The 10,954-nt window shown below is 43.6% G+C and overlaps 1 long non-coding RNA gene across 1 annotated transcript; it reads left to right on the top strand.

Moving 5' to 3' along the window:
* The first annotated feature begins 466 nt into the window (after positions 1 to 466).
* LOC102552268 (uncharacterized) lies at positions 467 to 10,584 on the top strand. Its single transcript, XR_005489551.2, has 3 exons — positions 467 to 583; positions 7,001 to 7,138; positions 10,293 to 10,584. It is a non-coding gene; the product is annotated as an uncharacterized LOC102552268 (long non-coding RNA).
* Positions 10,585 to 10,954: the final 370 nt, after the last annotated feature.

Raw genomic sequence — 10,954 nt, 5'->3', positions numbered from 1 at the left:
GACCCAGTGCTTACTCTTCCCCTCCCTCCTCGCCTCAGTCTCTGGCAGCCACTGTTCTCCTCTCTACTTCGTTTCCAAACTTTATTACAGACATGAAGTCACATCGGTTGCACAAACTAGTGGGAGGTTCTGTAATACTTTCAGATATGCATATCTTATGCTTTAACCGTATTATCCACTCTCTCTATAACCCTCCCCCACTCTTCTCTACCTTTCCCAGCTCCCGCCCTTTCTCTGTCCCAGAGTCTCTTCTTTCGCTTCATCTTCAACCTCTAGGAAATTAAAGGTTTTAGGTTCCACATGAGTGAGAGCAAAGTTTTATCTACTTGGGTTTTATTTCCCTTGCCGTTACCATCTCCAGCTCCAAATAGCCCACAAAGGACAGGCTTCCGTTGTTTTGATTGGTTGGGTGGAATCTCATGGTGTGTTACCGAATTCTCCTTGTCCAATCATAGGTTAGAGGCGTGGTTTGTTTCCGTTTCTTACATACTGTGGACAGTGCCTGCCGCAGCAAATGTGGAAATGCTGGTCTCCTTCATGCAATGACTTCCTTTCCTTCAGGAATGTGATCACTAAGTCACATGTTAGTTCCACTTTTAGCTTTTAAAAAATTCACATTGTTTTCTATAGTGTATGAATTAACGCCAACAATATGTTAGAGTTCTTTTCCTCGACAAAGTCAACAGCACGGATCACCATTCATGTCTTGGATCACGGCCCTTCTCACTGCGGGGAGACGCTATCTCATTATGGTTTGATAAGATATTGCTAATTCCTTTGAATGGCTGCCTAGCCTCCAATGTGTGGGTTTCCGTTTGTTCACACTCTCTTCTGTCTCTATGATCACTTAGGATATTGACAGGATTTTGTGGTTGTCAACAATATTGTAAAGAAATATACATATATGTTTACGGGATACATATACATATAGATATATATGTATATATATATATTTCTCAAAAATCTAAAGTTCGCTAGAGAGATGGCTCAGTGGTTAAGAGCACTGACTGCTCTTCCAGAGGTCCTGAATTCAATTCCTAGTAACCACATGGTGGCTCACAGCCATCTATAATGGGAATGGGATCCGATGTCCTCTTCTAGTGTGTCTGAAGACAGCTACAGTGTACTCATATGCATAAAATAAATAAATCTTTAAAAAAAACACCTAAAGTTCCTTGAAAGGTAATGCTTGTGTAATGTGAGAGATATATTATCTAGATATGCATGCTTGGATGATCGTGTTATCCAAAATTTAGAAGTTGAAATCCTGGCACCCAAAACGATGGTACTAAGAGGCATTTTGGAGAGGTATTTAGGTACTAAGCATGGAACCCTTGTAGAAATAATCTCTACATAAAATGAGGTCGTGGAAATTCTTTGTCCCTGTTACTATGCGAGCACACAGCAAGGTGTCGTTTACAGGCCGGAACTAGTATCCTCAGCAAACACTGGACCTGGCAGTACAATTTCCATTGTTTACAAGTCACAGAGCTGACAGCGTTTTGTTGTTGAGTGTGTATATGAAGGCTATTGAGTTCCCTATGTTGTTTTGATAATTTGCTATGGCTCCCGAGTTAACCTGATCTCTTACAATGTTTCAAAATGTACTATTTATCTGCATATATAATAAAGAACTAGTCCTTATTGCTGTTGTTTGAAAACTGTTTCTATGCCTCTGCTCAATTTCCCAGGCATAATTTCAGCGACTAACAACTCTCCTGAAGTGTTAAATAGGAATAGAGGCAGTGTTCCTAACATACACGGGACCGGCTCTAGTGTCTCTCCTTAACAACGTGATAGACTGGGCCATTACGAATCTCTGTTTCTTTCCCTCATTGCTATGGCAAAACGCCTGGAAAAGGCTACTTGGAATGATTATTTAGCTGGTAGTAAAAGGTTACAGCCTACCACTGCCAGGAAGTTGTGGGCACAGCCGCAGGACACCACTGGTCACATTGTAACAAAGTGTCAAAGCAGGAAGCACTAGATAAATGCATTGTGCTTGGATGCTTTCTCTGCCTTTTATAGACCAGGACCCCTACCTAATGCTGCCTTCCCACTTCAGTTTATGCAAGCAAGACAACCAGCCCCAGGCACACCCCACACCCCCTTCCAGGTGATTCTAAGTCCTGTCTTGTTCCCAGCACTGCCCACCACCTTTCCTGTTCATGGGTACTAATTGTAACAGGTTAGAAATTGACCAACCCCTCTTGCCCTAAAACTTCTATTGGAGTAGAACTTGAGATTTATCATAGATTTTGTTTCAGCATCTATGAAGACTATTATGAGGGTCATCTTTTTCTTTTAAAGCCATTGATATAACAATGATTTTCCTAATATTGAACAAACTTTATATTATAATAATAAATCCCACTTGGCAGTGGACTACTCATAGCGCCCTGGATTCTCCGTAGCTGTTTGAATATTTGCACCAGCCTTCTGGAAAGTATCAGCTTGCCCTTTTTTATTTTTATGTGCATTGGTGTTTTGCCCACATGTATGTCTGAAAGTTCCAGAGCCCCTGGATTTGGAGCTACAGATGGTTGTGAGCTGCCATGTGGGGGTTGGGAATTGAACCCAGGTCTCTGGAAGAGCAGCCAGTGTTCTTAACCACTGAGCCACCTCTCCAGCCCTTCTGTCTGTTCTTTTTTACACACAGTTTCATGGCCCTCTTTTCTAACACTTACTCTCCAGCCAGTTCCGTTTCCTTTTGACTTTCTTCTGACATGTGTATTTCCGCCTTTCATTTCCTTTGATGGAGTGTGTCCGCTCACCTCAGGACCTGCTCTCCTCTTGGTGAGTCCACTTCCTTTCTGTGACCACCTGACCCGCTCACTTCTTCTGAATTTGATCCATTACTGTTTTCATGTTTTTCAGGTTACCAACCTAAGTCCTTCTTTCCTTTTCTCAAATGCTCGAATGATTATAATTCTCTTCGGAGTGCAGGATGCATAGACTTTTTCTACTTCAGCATTCTCACAGAGTCTAACAAAGCTGTTAGCCAACTCACATTGTAGAAATTCTCTTCTCTTGGTTTGAGAAGTGGCCTGGTAGGAGTTTACCACTTATTTTCATTTTCACAGTGTTTTTACAAGTCATGCTGTTTTCAGTCTAATAGCAGCACCATCTACCAATAGGAAGATCTTGCTTTAGTGGTCCATTGTTCCTTCGTTTCAGTCGTGGAACGCAGGGCTATGTGCCCTCCATCTTTTGCTCCTCACCCCTCATCGTGCAATGTCAAACCCACCCCCTCACACTCCCCTCACCAGCTTGGTCTTTTCCTTCTCCCTAACTGTGCTTTGAAGAGTGTCTTGTAAACAGCCCATGACTCATTTAATCTTAAACACTCATGCTAAGGTTTTTCCTACAACCTGTGCTGTGTTCTGCTGGGACACAGCCGGAAAGTTTTCATACAAAGGGAACTCAGTCCTCAGAATGGTAGTTTGATGAATCCTAGGCCCTTTCCTTAGCCTCCTATTTGTGACTCTCTTCTCATCCCCTCTGTGTGTGTGTGTGTGTGTGTGTGTGTGTGTGTGTGTGTGTGTGTGTATGTTTAATCATTATTATGGACAAGTATTAAGGACGAATGTAAGAGCTCTGACTCAGGTATACAGTGATTTCTTCTTTTAACTTAGAGTCTCTTTATGCCAAAGGCATGGCTTCATGTAGCTCATTTTCCTACATTCCATTGTTGAATTTCCCCGGGAGACACTAAGAGCAGGCAGCTGTTGCATTTGTTAGATAACCAGAAGCCACCAAATATAATTGTCGCAATCTCACTTGTGTGAACCATATGTCCATTTGATTTCTTTCTTCCTTTCCTTTCTTTTTTCTTTCTTTTTTTTCTTTCTTTCTTTGATGTTGTTTGTTTGTTTGTTTTTGAGACAAGGTCTCTCTGTGTAGCCCTGCTGTCCTGAAACTCACTATGTGGACTAGGCTGGCTTTGAACTCACAGAGCTCATCCTTCCTCCGCCCTCCAAGTGCTGGAGCTGTAGGTGTGTGCCACCATGCCAGCTGGCCGTTTGCTTTTATCGTTCTTTCCCCACTTGTGCTTGGCCTTACGCTGGCGGGTCAAGTAACTCTTGTTTGCAAGTAGGATATAGCACTGAAAGGACTCTCAGAAATTCCTGACATTTGATAGTCCACAGAGATATTCTCCTCTTGCCATCGCCCAAGATGTGTCTTCCCTGGGAGGACTGTATTTATAGATGTGATTTCAAAGAAAGTATTAATGAGAGATGAGGGAATATGACTGGGATTTTGATTTTATAGGATTAGTGTCGTTATAGAAACGGAAGACTCTCCCCCTCCCCCCATCTCCAACTTTCCCTCTAGTCCTCCCTCTCCCTCCAGCACAGGACCACAAGCCAAGGAAAGGCCACAGTGGGTGGCAACCCCATTCCATCCAGGAAGAGGGCCCTCACGAGAAGTCAAACCAACTACAGTTTTGACTTCAGACTCCTGATTATCTGGAACTGTGAAAAAGTGAGACCGGCTATCCGTTGTTTGGGACACTCCGTCTATGGCATTTTAGGTTAGGCCACGCTGATTAATATACCCTGGTTGGCATATGGCAGAGACTAATCCTTGAAACCAATTAGGATTTAAACTGAAGTTGTAGGAAGAGTCCATCTGCCTCGAATTTCAACATGTTCCCGGGCGTGACTACCCAAATGATTCACCGCCAGCACCGGGACTCTGCCCCTTCGGCACTGGCAGGCCGCCGGCCGGCGGTCCATTCCGCCCATCGGAGGTTTTCATCTCGCTTATCGGTCTCCTGCCTCATACAACTTCCAGATTTAATAAATCCTTTCAGAAAGAAACTGGGTGTGTATCGGAGGCAGGCTGTTTCCCTGACGAGTCTTCATTTTCCGAGCACTTCAGAGACAGTGGGAGATTTCAGCACAATGTGGAAAATCAGACGCGCATCTGCAACTCCTTGAGTCCCCAGGGCTGCACGTGACCCGCATGCTTTTTGCTGGGTTCTCTGCTCCCAGCAGAGTCCCTCTACCTGGGTCAAGCCCAACCATCTGCGCGGTCCCAGAACTGACAGGCACCCGGAGAGAAAAATTGCCGCCAATCATCAGATCACCTCAGCTCGCACTCTCTCTCCATTTTAGTTCGCTCCATCTTCCTAGCTCTCCTGGCCCTTAGATGTTTTTGAAAATGACTTTTATTATGTTTTCCTATTTTTGTTCAAGTAAGAATATTGACCTATCACGGCCTCCTTGAAAGCACAAGGCTTTCTCTAAATAATTTCACATCCTTACGGCAATGGCCTTCCAAAAGAATGTACTAGAACTAATATAATAGAAGCTTGCTGGGATGAATAAATAAATAAATGACGTAGACCAATCTCACCTATTTTACAGTCTTAACTGGACTGAGTTTGCAGCTCTGCCATGAAAGACTTCATGTGAGTCAGGGGAACTGGAACGCCAAGATTCAAGAAAATGGGAAATGGTGTTTTTTGAAGCAGGAAGCAGACAGTCTAGAGTTCTGGTCGCCTTTCAGCTCATTGGGCTTTGCTTTAAACTTCTCCTTTATTACCACATAGGGAAAGCACTGGGTGAGGTATTTGCCTGATAGGCTACTACAGTCGCTCTTCTTACCTCAACTGTGTGATTTCAGCGACTTGGCCTCTAATTTATTTGATCCTCAATATCTAAAACACTTCCCCAGGATACGTATCCAAGTCATTTCCATCAAAGAATACACATCTTTAAGACTCTTCACATTTTTGCTTTATGGAAGACAGATCCCAATAAAAGCACCAAATCAAAGTCAAAGAGGAAGTTCTGGGACGTCATCGGTAATAACTGACATTTAATATGACTGTCGGACATCTGCAAAGGACTTCAGTTGCATTGACCTTAAAGACAGCAAAGTAATCTCCTTCAAAAAATAAAATAGTATCACTGTGGTGGTTTGAATAGGAATGGCCCCATAGACTCATGTGTTTGAATGCCTGGCCCTGTAGGGCATGGCACTATTAGGAGGTGGGGCCTTGTTGGAGTAGGGGTGGCCTTGTTGGGGGAAGTGCATCACTGTGGAAGCAGACTCTGAGGTTATATATATATATATATATATATATATATATATATATTTATGTATATCACACAGGGTATGCCCAGTGGGGGGCACGATCACCTTTTGCTGTCTGCGAATCCATGTTTAGAGCTCTCAACTCCTTCTCCAGCACCACGCCCGCCTGCACACTGTCATGTTTCCTGTCACAATGATAAGGGACTGAACCTTTGAACTGTAAGCCAGCCCCCATTAAATGATTTTCTTTATGAGTTGCCATGGTCATGGTGTCTCTTCTACAGCAATAGAAACCCGGAGACAATAATTTGTGGAACTAAAATCCCTCAGATAGGAAGAAAAGCCTTGTCATAAACAAGTTCAAGAGAAAATTTAAACTATCATGTCTCAGAAATACTTTTAGTTTCCAACGGTAATTATGGGTATTGGCCCCTCGCAACCTGACACAGCAGTGTATTGATAACTATGTCTGCACGTTTCAATGCTATTAAGACGACACAAACTGAGCCCAGCCAGAAGTTAGTAAGAAAACTAGAATTAACTTAGTGTTACTTGTCAGTCGATGTCCCCCTCCCCCAGAGGATATTCCCTGATAACATTTTTATGCAAGTGTGGCAAATCTACTTAAAAAATCGAAAAGCTGCAGTGGAATAGTTGCTTTTTTTTACTAGAAAACAAATTAATATTAAATAAAAGAAGAATGTAAATACTAAATGTGTGGGCGAGCACATTTCATAGGCTGTGTGGAAATTGTTCAGAAGCAGGACGGCTGGCCGTAAGGAATGATCAACGTCAAACAGTATAAAAAGCCCATCCTTTTGCAATTCAATCTATCAGTGTCAGACAGAATCCTAAGAGAACCACGGGAGTGGCAGAGGCACAGGGTTCAGAAAGAAATGGATCCATGACTTCTAAAATGGCTGACCATCCAAGCTCATTCTCTCTCTCTCTGTAGCTCGGAGATTGCTGAGGGAGCTCCGTGGAGTCATCTACCACAAAGAATGACAACCTTTAACCTACAGAGGCCGCATGAGTGGAAGAGTCCCTGCGAACCCACTGAAGTCTGGGAGGCAAAGCAGAACCAAGAGAAGAGGTAGGACAGTGTCGATTTCTGTCATTTTTCCAGCGTAATTTTTTTATCATTAGGGAATTTCACATCATGGACCCTGATTACACTCACTTTCCAGTTCTCCCAGGCCTGCCCCTCCCCTCAAAGAAGAAAGAGGAAAGGAAGAGGAGGAAGAGGAAGAAGAAAAAGTTCAGTCCTTGTTTTTTGTCCATGTACTCACTGGACCATGCTCAAACCCTCAGTAGCCAGCACCCTAAAGTCAACTGACTCCTCCCCACCCTCACCCCCACTGGATAAAAAATGCCAAGAAACTAGACAGGTAGAAATAAAAACACCCAACCAAAGTATACGGTTGGTTTCCTAGACAGTAGGAGTCTATAACGAACGGTGTAAACGAATGGTGTTTTACAAAGAAAGTAATTTCTTATCATTGAGTCGGCTTTGAGTTAAGAAGCAGGGAGACAGTTCTGGGGAGGGGACTAGATCACAGACAAAAAGTTACACAACAAGGGGGTGCGATTCCACAGGAAAAACTCCTCTCCTTCTGAGCCCCCGAGTGAGCATCAGACTGACCTCCTGGGGTCACCTGGGGCTGACTTGGTAGGAGATGCAGTGAGCCCTGAACTAGGTAGCTGCATATCTGTGTTTCAGATCCAGTCTACTCAAAGCACTGCTCAGGGGGAATCCCAGATCAGGAGCGCCGGGCTGGGCAGTGGCTGGTTCCTCTGACATCTGTTTGCAGGGATTTAGAACATGCTGGTCTCTAGAGAGGACACACCTCGTCCTCATAAGTACCCTGGAGGACTAGGCCATCTGTGGGAGGAGGAGGAGCGTGGGTTCCTATAACCTGAGGTATGGGCATTATAGTGGTATGGAAACTGATTGACAGAAATTTTTATGAAAGTACTTGTCACATTGTCGTGGTTTGAACAAAACAAAATGTCTTTACGGGGTTGTGCACTTGTACACTCGGTCCATGGTTGGTGCCACTGTTTGGGAAGGTCATGGTACCTTTAGTAGGCACAGCCTTGTTGGAGGAATTACATCACTAGGGGAGGCGCTAGAATGACTGTCCAACTGGTGTTGGCTTGTGTGCCAGCTGCCTCATAAGCGTGGGCAGTGTCAGCTACATGTATGTCTTGGTTATAAATGCCATGCGAAGCAGCGTATCTGTGCTACAAACCAGCCTCACCTTTAAACTGCTTACCCTAAGGCCTCCCTTTCGTTTGGAGACCCGAGAAGCTTTTAAACGAAAGTGTTAAAAACAGCACCAATATTTTTAGGGTAAAGAAAACAAGAAGGCCTCTCACTATTGATACCCCCCACCTCCTTTTCTTCGACTAGATATCATTAGGAAAACCCGTACTACTGCTCGGCTGTGTACACCAGTCTGCACTCATCAAAAAATCTTTGCCGTTATTGTTGAATGGAAGAGTGAGTTAAAAGGGGAAGCCATCTTTTCAAATATTTATCGGACATCATATTTTAAATTACAAGAATCCTCTGCTTAGAGTCGTGCCTGATTTTTAACTGGGTTGTTTATTTTCTCGACGTTCGGTTTTCTCAGCCTGCCCTCCTAGGTTAGCCACACAGCAGGGTAGGCCTCATCTCCAGGAGCAGCTGCACAAGGCAAACTGAACTCAATGGGGAGAAATCTCAAGTTGTGCAGGAAGGGGTGGGAAGCTGGTGGGGGTGGAAACTAGGAGAGTGTCTATGTGCAAAAATAGATTTGGGATTCTCAACGATTTAATAAAAATGCCCTTGAAAGAAAAGAGAAGCCAGCTGTGAAACTAAGTCCATCTTGAAACTTTGAGATGTAGACATCCAGGGGCCTTCCCCTCCCTTTCTGTTCTTAATAAGCAAACCGATCAGACCAGATCTCCCGAGTTGCTGGAGCCTAGGTATCTATCAGGAGAAACTAGTCAGAGCGAAGAAATCGCTCGGAGGAAAGCACTGTGATGAAATTCGTCAACCGTATTCATTAGATAAATTTTAAAGGCTGTGATCTTTACAATAGAACGCGATTGCGTTTTATCACAGCTGCTGAAAATGCTGTTAACTTTGCCAGTATTTAACCCCTTCTCGTCTCCAGACTTCAGAACAGCTTTTGCTTTCGCTGAGAAGTCTTTCCTGCCCGTGTTTCCCAAAATAAGAAACAAACAAGCCAACAACAACAAAAAGAAAACAACTTATTTCAGCTGTGCACAAAATCGTCAAGCAGAGAGACAGGGTTGAACCTTGTGGAGTTCAGCTGAGGATTTGTGAGGCCAAATGACCGCCGTCTCCCAGTCTGTAGGTTGTCAGATGGAAATGTAAAAACCGTGAGGAAAGTTTGTTGTTTTTCTGAAATCTGCCTATTCATATCAAGCGACAGAAACATACGTTGTATTAGCTTAAGGAGGAAGAGGGAAGGAAGTCAAACAAAGAACCGAGGCAGAGCTGCACAGGATGCGCTGACTCAGCGCGTACACAGGCACGATGAGGCCCGGGATTTGACTGAAAGATAAGGACTAGAGACAGGATTTGGTGTGTTCTCCCACATCAAGCTGCAAACAAACGTTCTGTCTTACCCTAACCCTCAATGGACTCTCTAGCTCTTGGTTAAAGATTTGAGTTCCAAGTCACAGATAACAACTGTACGTATTTACAAGGTCTGCTGTGACAGTGCGATATGTGTATATTTAAAAAGTATTGATAAGATCGGGACAATTGGCTGCATTTATTTGTCCTTTATGTCAAGAGCGTTCTAACCTTTTCTGCTGGCCATTTTGAAAGATTCAGTCAATTGCAGTCAGATACCTTCTATACCGTAATTCTTGTGTTGTCTAGACTAACATCCTCCCTCGTCAAATCAAGCCAAAAATGTGACAGGGGCACAGGAGGAAGAGTTTGCTCTCAATGGCATCTAGCCTGTGGAAGTATTTTTGTCTTGGTTAGTTCTAGGTCACAGTACGCATGACTCACGGGCTAGGATCTATAGGACGAGCGGTGAGCTCCTACCTGAATTCACTGTTATTTATTTACAATTATTGTATCTAGATTTATTCATCTTGCAGTCAATGCCTGGGCTCTCTGCCATCCCTGTTGAAATTCCACCCAGGGGTAAATCACTTCTTAGAGTCAGTCAGCTTGTATTGTTAGAGCTGTGATACATACCTGGCCTTATCTCTTTCTCCAGCTTATCACACCTGGTTTGCCTCATCTGAAAATTTGGCTCCGCAGGGAATGCCAGGAAAATGCGAGCTGCTGCCGGAAAGGAAAATCTGTACGGGAGATAAGATCGCTGGGAAGATGTGTGCTGATCTGCTTTGAGGGATGAGTCTGATCCCTCCGTGCATGGCTTAATTGGATTCTAAAGTTGGCTCTTGCTAAAAAGCACAGCTAAGGAAAACTTAGGGACGGAGCATATGTCCTCGTTTCTGTTGCTAATAGATAAAGGAAATAAAATGGCTCTATTATATGCAACTAAATTGTTTATGGACATATTTCATTTATTATGACACGGATGCCAAGGGCCACTCAAGAGTCATATCAGCAATGCTTCCACAAACTTCTAAAGGAAAGACGTTAGCACCGTGAAGGTTGCAGTGTGGGGTTTTAAGACTAGGTTTGTGTGTTGCCCCTGTGCTCTAGATTTCAAGATACTAGCAAACCTGCTTGACTAACACACAAGACTCCGTTTCTCCACTGTAACATGAAGATTACACATGTCCTGCCGTTCATGGGAATAATGTGAAGTTCAAATGAAACACAGCCTTTTCGTCCCCATGTCTTTGGAGGTCTCAGAATTATTATTTCCAAAGAAATCCTTCAAATTCATTGCACATGATTTTTTTATAT

This window comes from Rattus norvegicus, chromosome 9, assembly GCF_036323735.1.
Source record: "Rattus norvegicus strain BN/NHsdMcwi chromosome 9, GRCr8, whole genome shotgun sequence".
Lineage (NCBI taxonomy): Eukaryota > Metazoa > Chordata > Mammalia > Rodentia > Muridae > Rattus > Rattus norvegicus.
The sequence above is the reverse complement of the archived record's forward strand: the minus strand, read 5'-3'. Positions and strand labels throughout refer to the sequence as shown.